The sequence below is a fragment of the Erpetoichthys calabaricus genome, chromosome 9 (genome assembly GCF_900747795.2).
Source record: "Erpetoichthys calabaricus chromosome 9, fErpCal1.3, whole genome shotgun sequence".
In the NCBI taxonomy this organism is placed as follows: domain Eukaryota; kingdom Metazoa; phylum Chordata; class Cladistia; order Polypteriformes; family Polypteridae; genus Erpetoichthys; species Erpetoichthys calabaricus.
This window is the reverse complement of record NC_041402.2, coordinates 91,353,560-91,371,037: the sequence shown is the minus strand read 5'-3', so window position 1 is coordinate 91,371,037 and position 17,478 is coordinate 91,353,560. Positions and strand designations below refer to the sequence as shown.

At 37.1% G+C, this 17,478-nt stretch overlaps 1 protein-coding gene across 1 annotated transcript in view; it reads right to left on the bottom strand.

The window, feature by feature from the left end:
* Positions 1–17,478, bottom strand: part of vps4a (vacuolar protein sorting 4 homolog A) — an 80,109-nt gene that overhangs the window by 23,303 nt on the left and 39,328 nt on the right. The gene's annotated exons all lie outside the window — the stretch shown is intronic.

Genomic DNA, 17,478 nt, shown 5'->3' with positions numbered 1-17,478 from the left:
CGCGTCATGGGATACGTATGACTGAGCCTCATGTGCCAGCACGCAACACCTCACCAAACACCGCAAAACGTTCGCCAAACTTTTGCATCTGTTCACGACCACACACTCTGTATACGAACAAGCCAGTTTCCCTTTCGGTTTGTGCGTGCTGATGATTTCCGCACGTGTTGCATTGTTCTCGGTCAGACATGCGTGCTTGCACGTGCGTGCGTGTTTTCGCTGTGAACTCTTTGTGCTCTATTTCATTTCCCTTCCGGTTCGTATGCGCCGATTACTGTATTTAAGCACGTGTTCAGCTTCTCCCTGTTCATTGTTCTCAGTCAGATGTGTGTGCTTTACCTGTGAACTCTTTGTGCTCTAAAGTATTTCGTGTGCTTTTGCAGTTAACCATGGCTTCTAAGCAAGTGAAGAGTGGTGAGAAGAAAGTTTTTCAGAAAATTGAAATCGAAGTAAAGAAAGAAATTATTGAAAAGTATGAGCGTGGCATTCGTGTTACTGATCTTGCCGCCGAGTACAAGAAGTCAAAATCTACGATTTCGACTATTCTAAAGCAGAAAGAATCTATTAAAGCAGCTGATGTTGCAAAAGGAGTTATAGCGTTAACTAGGCAGTGGCCTCAAGTGCTGGAAAAGATGGAAAAACTGTTGCTAGTGTGGCTGAACGAGAAGCAACTTGCAGGGGATAGCGTAAGCGAGGTGATGTTATGTGAGTAAGCCAGGAAGATTCATGGCGATTTGCTGCAAAACTATCCTTCTACGAGTGGCGAAAGTGAGGAATTTAAAGCCAGTGGAAGATGGTTTGAAAAGTTTCGCAAGAGAAGTGGCATTCATAGTGTGGTAAGGCATGGAGAGGCTGCTAGTTTCAATGCTGAAGCTGCGAAAGAATTTGTGAAAAATTTCACAAAATTAGTGGAGGACGAAGGCTACATCCCGCAACAAGTCTTCAACTGCGACAAGACCGGATTGTTCTCCACCCAGTTCCTCCTCACTTCATGCCAGAACTCGACTCATGCAAGGTTAGTTTTCTTGGTGGTTTATGGTTAGTTTTTGTATTACGGATTTTTCAAATGTTCATTTTTCGGTTCATAGCGTGAATTGTTGCAATGTTACTTTTCTTGGTTGTTTATTAAATTTTTGATTTTTCAAATGTTTATTTTTTTCCCCTGTGCTTAAAACTCATTAAAAAAAGTTTACACAGCAATCGTGTTGTAATGCTATTAGCGTGAACTCCTACAATGTTACTTTCTTGGTGGTTTATGGTTGGTTTTTAAATAAAGTTCGGATTTGTTCAAATGTTCCTGTTTTTCCCCTGTGCTTAAAACTCATTTAAAAAGAGTGTTTACAGCGATCGGGTCATAAGGCTACAGTATAGCGTGAACTCTTGCAATGTTAGTTTTCTCTGTTGTTCAAGGTTTTCTCAGTGTTGTTCAATGTTTTTACATATAGTTTACTATTACGCTGTGCATTCTATGGTTTAATTAACTATATTTGTGCTTAAAAACTTAAAAAAATATATATTTACATACAGTTCGTATGGTCTGGAACAGATAAATTGTATTTACATACAATCCTATGGGGGAAATTACGTTCGGGTCAGAGTTTTGGAACAAATTACGGTTGTGACCAGAGGTACCACTGTATACCTTAGGGGAAGAACCTTGTCAAAGTGGACTCTCTACTATCTATATCCAGGCAGTATAAACAAGTGATTAAGAAGGCTAATAAGAGGTTAGGTTATATAACCCAACATACTGCGTAAAAGTCAAAGGAGCTTATGCTTAAACTTTATAACACATTGGTGAGGGCTCATCTGGGATATGATATGCAGTTTTGATCACCTTATTACAAAAATTGGGAGTGATCTCCCCTAGAATTTCTCGTATACTCAGATATGGGGATGGATATTTGAGGAGTAAACTGCAAGACAATAATCTTATTTTTAAATTATGTACATTAAAGAACCATCAACAACAAATCAAATCAAATTAATAATATATTGAATAATTATTATCAAAGTAAAGTTGAATAAATCGGACTCTGCAGCTGCATGAATAAAAAAGTACCACTTCCGGTTAGTAGCAATAACTCAAACGTTGATAGAAATCTATGTTTTGTACCTAATACTTGTAGGCAAAATTGGATTGACCTAACTGAAAGTGTATTCAAGTTATCGTGTTTACATACAAACACATGTGCACACGCGCACACACACACACACACACACACATAATTCCAAAAAATGGTATTTAAGGACTCAAGGAGGTCTAAAACATCAAGATTCATCAAAATCTCAAGTTCGAATTTTTGGACAATTACAATACTTTCCCTACACTTAATGACATTCACAGTGTATATACAGTAGTAGTGCTAGAAAAACTAAAGAGAAAATCAACTAGGATGATTCAGGACTGAGAAGTACGAGCTATGAAAATCTATTGAAGGAGTACAACCACTTCAGCTTAAGCAAACAGAGATTAGGAGGCAACAAGTCTATATTTTGAAATAAAATATATCACAATGAAGAAAATTAGTTTTGTTTTTTTTTTTTTAATTGTCAATCTGAATAAATGTGCATATTATGTGACATATCAATCAGTCAGTCAGTTCCTTCTTTCAAATAAATTTGATCAATAAAATTCAATCATTTAGAACACAAGTTTGTAAGCTTTGATTGACAAAGGATGACTGTGCATCAATATGCTTAACTAAATTAGGTCATTTATGTTAACTAAAAATTAAAAGTTAAGGCACCTAAGATAGCATATTTAATTAAGGTGGAAAACCTGTAAGTACATGCATTGGGATTCAGAGGGCAAAAGATAACATGTAAAAGAAATTTCACTCTAACATATGCCTTGGATAAAAAGCTATAAATTTCAATAAGCCAATGAATTAATTTTTATGAAATACTGAAAACCATCTACAAATAAAAGTACTCAAAGGTGACTCTTAAATCCTTTAGATCAATGGAGCACAAAAAATCCTAGACATTTATACATGATTTTGGGCTTAAGGTGGAAAAACTGTTCACGAATGGTTTGAGGACAAAGAAATCAAGATGTTGACTTGGCCTCCACATTCCCCAGATCTCAATCAGATTGCAGAGTTGCAGGCTCACCTTGCAACTTATAAAACTTAAAGGTTCTGCTGCTAATGTCTTGGAGCCAGATACCACAGAATACCATTAGAGGTCTTGTGGAGTCCATGCCTGGACTGGTCAGAGATGATTTGGCTGGACAAGGGGGACCTACACAATATTAGGCAGGTTGTATTAATGTTGTGAACTATTGATGTATAAGTAAAGTATATAGTGAAATTAAAAAATGCAATGGTTCCAATGGACATCCTTTAGTCAACGGATTTAATAAAAAGTTAATGTCTTTAGTTTTTCAAACTAGTCAGTATTTTGTGTAGTCTCTTATAGAATGCACCACTAATGCAATTCAATTTGGTACACTGCTGTATAATTTTTTCAGGTAGTTATGTCCTTTAAAATAAAGGACTTGCCATAACACTTCTTTTAATTTCTTTGTCCAAATTATGCCACACAGTATTAGTTTTGTCAAAACATCCTGAATACTGTTAAAGCTCTTTTTGCAACTCAAACTACATCTTGCGTGTGTTTGTAGTGTGCTTCAAACCATTAATGCCGGCCTATTCAAATGTCGGGCTGCAAGCCACATGTGGCTCAGAAGCAACTTCCATGTGGGCCAGCCTGTGGTCCAGCCAGAAATGCAGCAAAAAAAACGAGAAAAACACATTTCGCAAGCCTTCAGTAATTCCTACATAGTACAGATCATGAATGCACCACTGTGCATAATCTAGCAACATTCATCCCACAATGCGGCACATTGTTGTGTGTCTAGAAGTGGTGATATTAGTTAATTATACAGCGATTTCTTTATTTTTTTGTGACATTATGCGCCAGTAGGTTGTACCAGCACCTCAGCCAGAACTGCTGGTTGTGGCATCGACTATATTCTGTAATCAATTGTGTGCTAAGTCTTAGTTGTATTCCAGTTTCATGAAGTGAGTGCAAATGTGGGTTTTTACAAATGAATCTAATGGATACCCTGGTGAGAGCCTGTTTACTGACAAGCACTGTCTCTGCACTTTCCTTCATACGACTGGTTGGCCCTCCACTCATACACTTTTATCCTGCGGATTCATGGCTGACGATCTGACACAGATGACGATCTGTCATTGATACTCAAAGCAAGAACAAATTAGAAAGACTGCATTAAATGAAAGCAAGCAAAACATTTAGAATTTTCTTTAAAATTCAATCAAATTAAGGACTGATTGCTTTGCAGGACTACATAACAACTTTGTTGTAGAATGTAAAGCTTGTTATTAAACCTGCAGTAAATATTCTTTGATTTTAGAAATACATGTACTCTGTAATTTTAAACTAGTATATTATGCAGTACAATTCACCTACATTGGTGGTGTAATAGTAGCACCACTGCCTTGCAATAAGGAGATCATGCATTCGCGTCCTGGGTCCTCCCTGCATGGAGTTTGCAAAGCGCTTTGAGTAGTGAGTAAAGTGCTATATAAATGTAAAGGATAATTATTATTATGCTTGATGAGTTGTCAGTTTCAAATGTTATCTTTTTTTTCACCAAATAAACAAAACATGAAGCGCTAGGACTTTCTGTCTCTGTATAACTTGATCCAAATGCAATGTATGCATACCGTCACCTTTTTGTTTACAAAAAAGGCACTGCTAAATCACACGCTGTGATTTAAAATGAACCTACATTCTATTCTCTTCGTGTTGAGTAGACATTGTATTTATGTGTGTTAGTTACCATTATCACTTGTTATGGGTTTGTGCACTAATAGCTTTAATAGCATTGACATTTCTTTTTTAAATCATTTAAATGCTGTTTGTGATGTGCCTTGGTCATATATGACCAAAATATCCATTTTATTTCAAAAGTTCAACAAATGTTATTGCAAATACTGTGCAGTTTTTTTGATTTTATGCACTTTGAGATGTGCCTGGATCAGATGTGTGCAAAATGTTTATTTTTTTTAATTGCAAAAGTGGAAAAAAAGTATTGTTACTACCTCAGAGTCTTTTCTGTTATAGCTTTTTTATTGTTTTTAATGCACTTTTCAATGTGCCTGTGTCAGATGTGACCAAATTTAAAAGGGGAAAAAATGATTACACATTATTTATTTTTCAATACATTAATTTGCACTGTTTTAAAATTTGTTATTTCCTGCTATTACTGGCTGTTGAAAATGTATGGCCCAGCTAAATTTATTGGTTTAAAAATTTGGCCTAAGTGAATTTGTAATTGAATAGCCCTGCATTAATGGGTTGAAAACTGGAAATAAAGATTCCAATAAATCAGTTACACCAAAATACAGCATGATGAATTAATATGTTGTTTATATTTCCTAGCAGTCATCATCATTTCACTGCTTTTGACAAGATCCCCTACATCATTGGATAAAATGAACCTCCAGACCAAGAAACACTCCCAATGCAATGTACTTCTCAACAACTCTGACATACTGGTCATTCTGCTGAACCAGAAAATTTAAAAACATTGACTTTAGCCACCGGTTACAACATTTCCTTTATGATTTCTGTGCAAAGTCCAACCACGTACTTTGGTGACAGAAGCAGAGCAAGCCCTACACTGGACTTCTGTCTGTCCCTTAAAGATGATATTGAGTTTTCCATTTCAACTTGCCCAGTTTCTCCAAAGGTCTTTGTGAAATCTTGAAAATCCAGTTTGGTGTGCCATTACATGCTTAATATAACCTTGTTAATACAAAGGTATTATTTTAGGTCTTTCAAAATATTTTAGCAATTTCCAACCTCTCTTCAAGGTACATCAGTATTTGTGGTTTCCACTCAGTATAGTAAATTATTTGTTAAACTGCAGCACTTGTACACCTGGGCTGGTTATTCACTACTTCATTTATATTAATTTGGTCAGCTGGGGGTGAAATTTAACAAGTACATGAAATGGTGGGAGGTTTCCTTCAATGAAGTTTGGGAACTAAACTTGTGTGGTTCTAGCCATCTCCGGAAATTTCAGTCTTGTTACTTTCACTGTAATAATAATATTTATTTGTGTTAGGGATGCTCCGCCGATTGGAATCAGCCAGTTTTCACTAAAAAAAGACTTGATCGGTGTAGTTGAGCCACCACACATTCTTTTTTTTTCCTGTTGCAGCAAGCTTCCAGCAGTGTAAATAAACAGCAGAAAGTGAAGGCTTGTTTTATCAGTGAAGGAGAGGTGATATGTATATTATCCTTTACGTTAAAGAAAGTGGAGTAATAAGCTGAAAAAAAGTAATCAGAGAAGTCAAACGGCAAGAAAAGTTACTTTAAGGAATTCAGACCTTTATTTTGTCCTTTAAATTAAAACAAACACTGCTTGAGTTTGGACAGCAAGCTTGTTTAAAATGCAGAAGCCTTTGCTTTTAATTGGAAAAAGAAAAGATAAAGACAAATTTGAAATAGCTGCTTAGTAACCAATAGTCTATTTTTAAAGATTTGTACTTTGTTTATTATTTGTTGCTGTGTGTCATAGATCACAAATTTTGGTAAGAAACAAGTACTACATCTTTCTATTATAAAAAAAAATCTTGGAAGAAAGGAGGCGAGATGTGATGTTCTCGAAAAGACACTTATACGTCCCGCGAGAAAGAGATTTAACCACACCCGGGGCCAGAAATAAAGGACAAAGAGTAGACAAAGTAGAACGTCATAAAGAATTAAAAAATGTTGGCGCGGTACACATGCAGAGAAGGTTAGAGATAATGGAAGTACGAAAATTCCAAAGTCTCAAAAAAAGCATATGAAAGATCACATTAGCACACACAAACAGAAATTATTACTCTGTGAAATAACGGAACAGTGAAAAGAGATCGAATATATTGTTCGGATTTAAACTTTAAGTTAGGAACTTGCAGATCGTCTAATTCGTGTTGCCATCAGGGAAAAAATGTAGTGTTGCTTCCCTATGAAGAGGCGTATCCGCGAGAATTAAATGATTCCAAAAACGTTGGCTCGGTACACATGCAGAGTAGGTTAGAGATAATGGATGTACGAAAATTCAAAAGTCTCAAAAAAAAAAAAAAAAAGGAGAGTAAAGATCACATTAGCATAAACAAAACGGAAATTACTCAGTGAAATAACGGAACAGCAAAAAGAGATCTAATATATCGTCCAGATATAAACTTTAAGTCACAGACTTGTAAATTGTATAATTCGTGCTGCCAGCAAGAATTGAAAGATTCCAAAAACACTGGCAAGGTATTTAGTCCCGTGAGACAGAGACTTGGAACATGAGATTCTTTCAAGTCACGCCCTACTTACAACTATTTTCAAAGAAGTCGACAGTCATCTAACCTCAGTCGTGTGAATGCTTTTGGCAGACACACTTCCTGTGCTCTCAGCTCTTATACGTTTTATCAGGACAATAATTTTATACGTTCTAGATGACACGTCAACGACAAAGCAAAGAAGAAAGAGCATGGACAAACATTTGAGAAAGTCGTTTTATTTATTAGAGAGAAATAAACGATATTCACTCATAGGCAGTTATACGTTGCGTTGTCACAATGCAAGTCCAAACACGGAATCAAAATTCAATGCGATCTTGAAGAAAAGTTAATTCCAAATATTGTTTTTACTAAAGTTTCAAAGTAAAAGTGAAAATAATGCATATGTAACAATTCCCATGAAAATAACAATCTCTTTAAATTGTATATCTGGTAAACCAAACCCGGGGGTGGGCGAGCGGAAGCAAGCAAGGGGCAGAGCCCCCTAGTAATTAAAATGGTAATCTATATTTTATGATTACATCTGAAGAATTACAAATGTCTAGCTGATACACTGAAGTATAAAAAAAACAAACCTATATAAATATTGTAAATATGTATTTTAACAGCAAAAAGCTGTAGTGCAATTAATGATTTAAAACAATTAAAACCTATAAGTGCATGTATATTTATATTTAAGCAGTGTTTAATTGCCAATATCAATTAATTGATTGTGTGAGAATACACACAACTACTACTTGTTTTAATTAAGCTTTGTTTCGGATAGGTATACAGTAATCCCTCCTCCATCGCGGGGGTTGCGTTCCAGAGCCACCCGCGAAGTAGGAAAATCCGCGAAGTAGAAACCATATGTTTATATGGTTATTTTTAGAATGTCATGCTTGGGTCACAGATTTGCGCAGAAACACAGGAGGTTGTAGAGAGACAGGAACGTTATTCAAACACTGCAAACAAACATTTGTCTCTTTTTCAAAAGTTTAAACTGTGCTCCATGACAAGACAGAGATGACAGTTCTGTCTCACAATTAAAAGAATGCAAACATATCTTCCTTTTCAAAGGAGTGCAAAGCAAGCAGTCAAAAAAAAAATCAATACGGCTTTTAAGTATGCGAAGCACCGCCGGTACAAAGCTGTTGAAGGCGGCAGCTCACACCCCCTCTGTCAGGAGCAGGAAGAGAGAGAGAGAGAGAGAGAGAGAGAGAGAGAGAGAGAGAGAGATAGCGAGAGACAGATAAAAAAAATCAATACGTGCCCTTTGAGCTTTTAAGTATGCGAAGCTCCGTGCAGCCTGTCCTTCAGGAAGCAGCTGCACACAGCCCCCCTGCTCACACCCCCCTACGTCAGCGCAAGAGAGAGAGAGAGAGAGAGAGAGAGAGAAAGTAAGCTGGATAGCTTTTCAGCCATCTGCCAATAGCGTCCCTTGTATGAAATCAACTGGGCAAACCAACTGAGGAAGCATGTACCAGAAATTAAAAGACCTATTGTCCGCAGAAACCCGCGAAGCAGCGAAAAATCCGCGATATATATTTAAATATGCTTACATATAAAATCCGCGATGGAGTGAAGCCGCGAAAGGCGAAGCGCGATATAGCGAGGGATCACTGTATTACAGAAAAAATAAAACACTATGACTGCTTTTAATTGTGAGAAGCATTTGGGAAATGGATGGATGGATGGATTTTTATTTTCTTTTATGTTTTATAGATAAATATTTATGTACATATTTTAATAGTTAAGTATGTATTTTAAGGAAATTTTATTTATTTTAGTATTTTACGGTCACTGAACAATAAGCCTACAGAAATTCATTTTGTTAATAAAAAATGAACAATTAACTAGTTATGCAGGAGCTTAGTGTAAAGTTTTTTAAACGAAAAAACAAATCGTAATAGGCCAATCAAGTAACATGAAAACTGGTAATTGGTATCAGCCTTAAAAAAGCAGTAAAGCCTTACCTGATCAGAGCATCCCTAATTTGCATTTATTTTAATGTAATATAGTGTTTTCACAAGGTCACTGTTACACATGTGTCGGAGGACCTCCTCACAGAATCAGTCGAGGCATGCAATCACCCACTGGTGATTGCTAACACTGTCATCCCCTTCTTTCTCCACAACGCTGAGAAGCTGTCTAATGGGGGAAACTGATCTGCCCCTTCTAGTTAAACTACCATGAAAGCCTGGTTGTTCAGGAAGGAGGTACCATTACTGGTTCGTGCAACCCCCAGCACAGAGCTCCGCAAATAAATTGACCTTGATATCTCTTTCTCATTTGTCTTGAATACCCCGCATAATGGGGATACACCAAAGACCATTTTCTTTTGTTTAGTTTTTGTGTGGTCTGCAGACAATAAACAGGACAACCTGGTTTGCGTCCACAAATTTTCTCAAGTAGTGGAGCTGTCATTCCTACACCCGGCCACAGGTAGGGTGGTTGACAGGATTTGGAAGCCACAATGGCAGACCCAGCCAACCTGGTAGAACTGGTCCGCAACTGGCCAATCAGGTGACACAACTGCAACTGTAGAATGCTGAGCTGCCAGACACTGAAGCGCAGGATGAGGCCACAAACATACTCCCAGTAGGTAGGGGACAAGGGCCTGCACAGCAGCTTGTATCCATGCAGCCGCAGGATGATGTGGAGACCTGTGTACTGATCTTCGAGGATACGGCCCACCACCAACAATGGCCAAAGCGCAAGTGAGTACATCTAATAGCCCCCTTCCTGACAAGGGAATCACAGCTCATATGACTTGGAGGAACAGGTTGCTATGGATTACCCAACCTTGAACAGGGCTCATTGTGGTCAGCCAGGCTCAGCAGCGAAGGGGCTGGAGGTTCAGCCTGGAGCACCCCACAAGAGTGCAGGTTTTCAACCTGGGGGGCAGACCATACCAGAGTCTGCTGGCTAGCAGCTAAAGGGAAGCTCAGACGGTTGTGAGTGGTGGAGCTGCCAAACTCCCACTATGGCATGATTCTGGGGAGAGACTGGCCCCACAGAAAACCCAACAGGGAATCACCAATCCGGCCTGGACCGAAAAGCCTTGCAATAAGTGATGAAAAACTACCAGGAGGTGAGGCCCAGCCATGCGAGAATAGGTAAAGGGGCACCCAGTAAAACCTTGCAGAACTCAGGCAGACACAAAACTGTCTCTATGGGGCTGTCTTACTCGACCCCTGATCCTGCTGTATCATTGGGTACTGCCCTCAATCCACTCACTCACTTCAGCTTCGGTTTTGCTCCTCACCCACGCTGCTTAAGCAAAAGCAGTAAAACAACAATTTCCTGAAGCATGCAAGGAATGTGGTTGCCACAGTAGATGGGTATCCCACCAACGGGTCAATATCATCCACTCCTTGCTTTGTTCACAACAACGATCTGCTGTACTAGATGGTGGAAACCCAGGGTGAAATCAGGAGGGGCCTGTACATTGTAATAAACAATGGCATCCTTTAACATTTTTATACTTATCTTCCCAGATTATCATCGAAGGACGATTTTACATACAGAATTTTGTTTTGTCCTGAATTCAACAATCTTCGAAAACTCCTTTATGAATATTAATGATCTAATGAGGCAATTTCTTTACCTACCTGTTATTTCAGTTACATAGCATTTTTACTATACAATGCAAGCTTTACCATAAGAGATTTGGGTCCACAGGTAAATAGCCATTATGTATATAATCCTAAATAAAAATACATTAACATAAAAGCAAATTCAGTATTATGAGCTATATTTAGCATTCTGTAAAAGCACAATTTTGTAATAGCATTACACTGTACTTTGTCTGCTCGTTCATTGTTTCATACTGCTAAGAACATTTTTAATGTAATAAGTGAAGCATTTAATATTCTTTACCTGCATTTTGGAACTTCACTTTTACTGCACTCTTTGTGCATGTTTGAAACATGGATGAAATAGAATTTCTTATTATTAAATAAATAACTACACATACAATTCTTTCTAACATTTAAAAAATGCTTGATGCAAAATTTAATGTATTCTGATTCTTTTGAGCATTGAGCACTATTGAGCAGTATCAATATTTAAAAATGCTTACTTTTTGCTTGAAAACTGAAACATTTGGAATATATTCTTTTGAATGTTATTAATGGTGATGGTTAAGGTAGGCCTGACTGAAAATTATCTTCTTTTGACCATAAATGGTAAACCAATGCCCCCTAGTGCAAGATCAATTAATAGAAATATGTAATCACAAAATATTCATACATTTTCTGTGAATATTTTTCTCTTATCAGTATCATTTAACAATTTCTTCTTCTATGCCACCACTAAGACCATTTAAGTTGACTATTTCTGTTCAGCACTACAATGATACCACTCTGTAGAAATATTGTTTCACTGTAATAATAAAGAGAGTTTGAAAGAGACTAAGTCAGTGTAAACTGAATGAAAATTATTGGAAAAAAGCACTGGATTCTTGCTTTATTTCCTGAGGCCAATGCAAGAAACAGTCCAAAAAACTTGGGCTTAAACTTTGTCAAGATTAGTCTAAAGGTAACTGAAATAATTAATTTCAATATTTATATTTACCAAAATGTTATCAACGTGCAGAATGCAATAAGAAACAAAAGGAATTTAATGCAATGCTCAAGTGTACCATCACAACACCCATCTAAAATGACAATTTTTTTTTTGGATAAACAGTGATTATGTACTGAAATAATTATCCAATATTTACTGGTATAGTAAAGAGATGGCCATGTCTGCTGAACACAGAAAGAAAGCTAGTCAACCGCTCTCCTAAATCTCCTAAATTGTTTTAAAAATTGTGTTTATGTGTCAAGTCATCATCTGGCATCCTTCAAACTACTTATTAGATAACAGACTTTTATTATAGATCACAAACACTGTTTTTTTTATTAAGTTCAACAAGGACCACTTTATTAAATAGTTAAAAAAATGTACAAAAAGAGCCTGCTTATCTTTCACAACTTGCTTTAGATGGAAATTTGGCACCATGACTTTTTCCTGCATCTGAACTAGAATAGTAACAACAATAACAGTTATGTACTAAGTCATATTAAACAGACTAGGATTGGTATGTAAGTGTGCAGGAGAGTACCTATAACCTCTTTCTTACTTCCTGGAAATAGCACAGGTGTTTCTAAATCAGCGAACAGTAAATGAATATGTGTGTAATGGGGTTATGATAAGGTGGGTGCTTTCATAGTTGTGGTTATGGCAGGAGAATTTTGGGGTCTGGAATTATGATTATATAGTCTTTTTCATAACAAAACTTGCGGCAGAGCTCTGCATACTGTACAGAAAGAATACATCCTTACACTATTTTTAGAGAAAGTTTTTTTCCTCTTATGATCATTAAATAAATATATTCAATGTTAGAAAATCACCTAGCCACAATGCATTTTTAGGACTTGCCTGAATTTGACAAGTTTGGAGACAGGGACAGAGTGCTTAAATGCATCAATGTTGCATTAATATAAAATAAATATTGTTAATGTATGTCAATATACAACTATAAAACATATTTGGATTGTTTCCCCAAGTTAGGCGGTTGCACATGTGAATGCAATATATGAATTGTGTTGAGGGTGGATGGAGGAGTAGATTTAAATACAACTCAAAGTTTGGTATGGGAGCTTGGCTCGAGTTCAACTAGAATGTTATGTATATCTTCAAATTTCTGCCTACTGCAGCCACAAGAGGGCAACACATTTTCAGCTGCTCATTCTGCTTTCTCACTGAAAGTTCAATGAAGGGAACAATGTAACACAAGGACTGAATGATAGTATCAGCACACAGCACTATATATAGGCGCATCACAGACCATAATCATACATATATTGTTTTTTTAATTGTCTTAAGCATTTGTTTAAAATGACAACTTCAAACATTATTTCTAGTTCTATTCTTCAGTATGATAAAAATGATGTTTTTTGTAGTTATATTTCTTTAGCTACAGCATTAAAGATAAGGATGCCATTCACTCTTGTCACAATGGCTGGATTACTACAAAATATTAGAAATCAAATCAATGAACTCTGCCATTGACTGAAGCAATATTTATACTTTACTTTTATTTGCACAGTGTTTCACAATTACAACTATCTAAGCATATTTTAATTTATTTATGCTGACACAATATAAAAACATTCAATGGAATTCTGTGTTTTGTATTTTTAATTTCATACCTGACAAAAAAAAAATCACAGAGAGAGTGCTTGTGAATGCTGGCTGACACACTTCACCCTCTAAAAAAGACTTACACATTATTTATGAAAGAAGAAAGTAAACAGTACTGTTTTCTAGGTGTTAGAAATAAGACTGTTTTTTGACTCATGGCTCAATGAATAGCTTTAAAGAAAATACCAGTAACATGTTTCTTATTTTGTGTGTATGCTAAAGTTCTTAAAATGGTCCAAATACATCTTTCTGGTATTGACTCCAACATACTGATTATCGGGCTAGTTGTATATTACACACAGCTATTGGAAGGTTGGTTGGGTGCATGCACTGATTACAGTGCATTGCTGCACCAACCACACAGCGAACCTGGATGGAAGACCACTTAAAAAAAAACAAAAAAAACACACTTTTATAGTAAACTACATATTTACTAACTGTTCCAAATAGAGACCAGAACTGATGTTTCTATATACAGTGGGTATAGAAAAGAATCACCCCCTTCGAGATATTCCCATTTTTTTTGCTTTACAGCCTTAAATGAAAACACACATAAATAAAATTTTCTTCCCAGCTTTACTTACTCAATGCAATCTATAACATCCAAGTGAAAGATATCACAGCTACAGTTCAGAAAATTTATTAAAAAATCAAAAACATGACATACTAAGATTAATAAAGGATCACCCCCCAATGTCAATATTTTGTTGAACCACTTTTTGCTTTAATAACAGCCTTGAGTCTGTTGAGATACTTCTCTATCAGCTTTGCACATCTAGATTGAGCAATATTTGCCCACTCTTCTTTACAGAACTGTTCAAGTTTGGTCAAATTGGATGGTGAGCGTTGGTAGACTGCTATCTTCAAATCTTTCCTCAGATTTTCAATGGGATTTAGGTCTGGGCTCTGACTGGGCAACACGAGAACATTCACTTTTTTCTCCTTCAGCCACTGTGTGGTCAATTTTGCTGTGTGCTTTTGGTCGTTGTTGTGTTGAAAGGTGAACATTCTGCCCATTTTCAACTTTCTGGAAGAGGGTATCAGGTTTTCCTCAAGAATTTTAAAGGTATTTTGTGCCCATCCATTGTTCCTTCTACCCTAATGAAAGCCCTAGGCCCTGCAACAGAGAAAACCCCCCACAACAGGATACTGCCACCTCCATGCTTTACTGTAGGTATGGTGTGTTGTCGATGGTGAGCTGCATTAGATTTCCGCCAGGTGTACCATTTGGTATTGAGGCCAAATAGTTCGATTTTGGTCTCATCTGACCATAAGACCTTTTTCCACTTGGCATCAGAATCTTCAAGGTGCATTCTAGAAAAGCTCAAACAAGCCTTTATGTGGCCTTTCCTGAGAAGTGGCTTTTTCCTTAGACAGATTGGATGGATGGATGGATGGATGGATAGATAGATGGATAATCCCAAGGGGAAATTCACAATTTCCTTGCAACCCTCCCGAACAAGCCACAATTGTACAGTGCTTGTGAAATTGTTGTCACATGCACACAATGACCACTCTTTCTCATAAAATCCTGTAACTACTTCAAAGTGGCCATTGGCTTCTTGGTAGTCTCATTTAACAGTTTCCTCCTTGCTCTTCTATCCAGTTTGGAGGGACAGCCAGATCCAGGGAGGGTCCTAGTAGTACCAAACACTTGCCACTTCTTTATTATGGACTTGACTGTGCTTCTTGGGATTGATAAAGCCTTTGAGATTTTTTGTATCCATCCCCTGCCTTACGTCTGACCACAAATCTATCCCCGAGATCTTTTGAAAGTGGCTTGCCACCCATAGTCAGTTGCACTACCAAGCAAGGGAATGCTACAGGAACAGCTGCTTTTATGCTTCACTAATCACACTGATTACAATTGATCAAAGGTGGAAGCCAGTAACCATAGTCTGCAATAGAAATGGTGGTTACTTACACCTGATTGAGTTTACAAATATTGTTAAGGAGGGGGGTGATCCTTTATTAATCTCAGTATTTCTTGTTTTTTATTTTTTTTTTAATTCTTCTGAACTGTAGCTGTGATATCTTTCACTTGGATGTTATAGATTGCATTGAGTAAGTAAAGCTGGAAAAATATTGGTTTGTGTGTTTTCATATAAGGCTGTAAAGCAAGAAAAATGGGAATATTTCAAAGGGGGTGATTCTTTTGTATACCCACTGTGTATCTCTATGATTAGGATATTAAAAGGATTTTAAAAAGTTCCTAAAATGCTGTACAGTTATTCATAAATGAGTATTAAAGAGGGCAGAAAAAGTAAGGAGGGCTGCTCCAGAAACAGCTGTATACACTTCTTAATTTTATAAAAATACTAGGGGGCTCTGCCCCCTGCTCGCTTCACTTGCCCACCCCCGGGTTTGGTTTACCGGATATACAATTTAAAGAGATTGTTAGTTTCATGGGAATTGTTACATATGCATTATTTTCACTTTTACTTTAAAACTTTTGTAAAAACAATACTTGTCCTTTATATCCGGCCCGGGACGTGGTTACATCTCTTTCTCGCAGGACGTGCAAAGCTGCTCGCGTTATGAAGGGGGTGAATGCACGCTAAGAAGTGGTTGGATCATCTGCTGCTGGCGAGCTGCGTGTTTTGCTTGTCATTGTTTTAAGAGCTGGGAGCACATGAAGTGTATCTGCCAACAGCAATCCAACAACTGCTAGGTTAGATGTCCGTGGACTTGTTTTAAATGCTGCTCGCGTGGTCGGGGGGGCTGGGGGGTTTGCAGCTGAACACATGCTAAAGAGATGCTGTCGGATCATATGCTGTCTTTCTGCTGCTATCGCGCGTGCCCGTTGATCATTTTAAAGCCTGTACAGCAGCTGTCCTTTTGCCATTTCGCGTCTATGCCGTTAGCGTTGTGATGGGGGATGGGGTGGGGTTCGGGTGGCTGAACGCACATGAGAAGAAGCGGTTGGATCATCTGCTGGGATTCTGCTGCTGGCAAGCTGCGTGTTTTGCTTGTTGCTGTTTTAAGAGCTGGGAGCAAGTTAAAGCGTCTCTCGCAGGACTTCAAATTGTCTTCCAAGAAGATCACATCTCATCTCCCTAGTTTCCCTCCCAAAGATTTTTTTTTTTTTATAATAGAGAGACAATGCATTACTTAATACTCTTCTGCACGTGGTGAGCACTGCATATACTTTAAAGCAAGTTCTCACCAAAATTATGTCATTCTAAACATATGGAAATCATCCTAGCAAGTGGTGAGTATCCCAATCTCCCTAAACATAATTTAGTTCAGGCATGTTTATGATAATTAAAATCCAAAATGTATTCTGGTTATGACAGTATGTTACCTCTGCCAAGATCTACAGAAGTGTACTGTAACTTACCATGGCTTGACACAGACTTTATACTGTATGTGGAAAAAATAGATAATTAAAATAAATTGTCTAAACAACCACTGTGATGGACTGGCACTCAATACAGAGTTTGCTATCTGCCTTGATTGTAACCCTACCACAACAGTTTCCAGAACCCCACAATCTTGGACTGGTAAAGCAGATTTGGGAATGTTATGTTACTGTTGTATTGCAAAATGTTTTCTTACCCAACTACTTTCTTCAATTATGTTAAAATTTTCGGAACATGTATACTGCATTTCACAACAGAAATAAACTTCTCACTTTCAATCAATTTATTCATTTTTAACTAAAAACTATGCCAAATGCAAAAAAAAAATGCATGAAAACCTTTCCTTAAAGCATTTGGACTATAAAATTTATTAGAGATGGTCATGAATATTTCTGACAGTACACTCAGAAAAACGGAGAGTCGCATACACTTATGTCATGGATGCCAGCAGCTGGCTAAATGTATCATTGACCAAACTTCTTCTAATAAAACTTTTGTTAAGATGTATATACAATGACAAAATAGTCATTATTTACATTCGAAGGCATTTGGATGGTTGAAGAAAATGCACATCATGACATGAGGATAAAATTTTTAATTTAGGTACACTAAATAAAGAAGTTCAAAACACA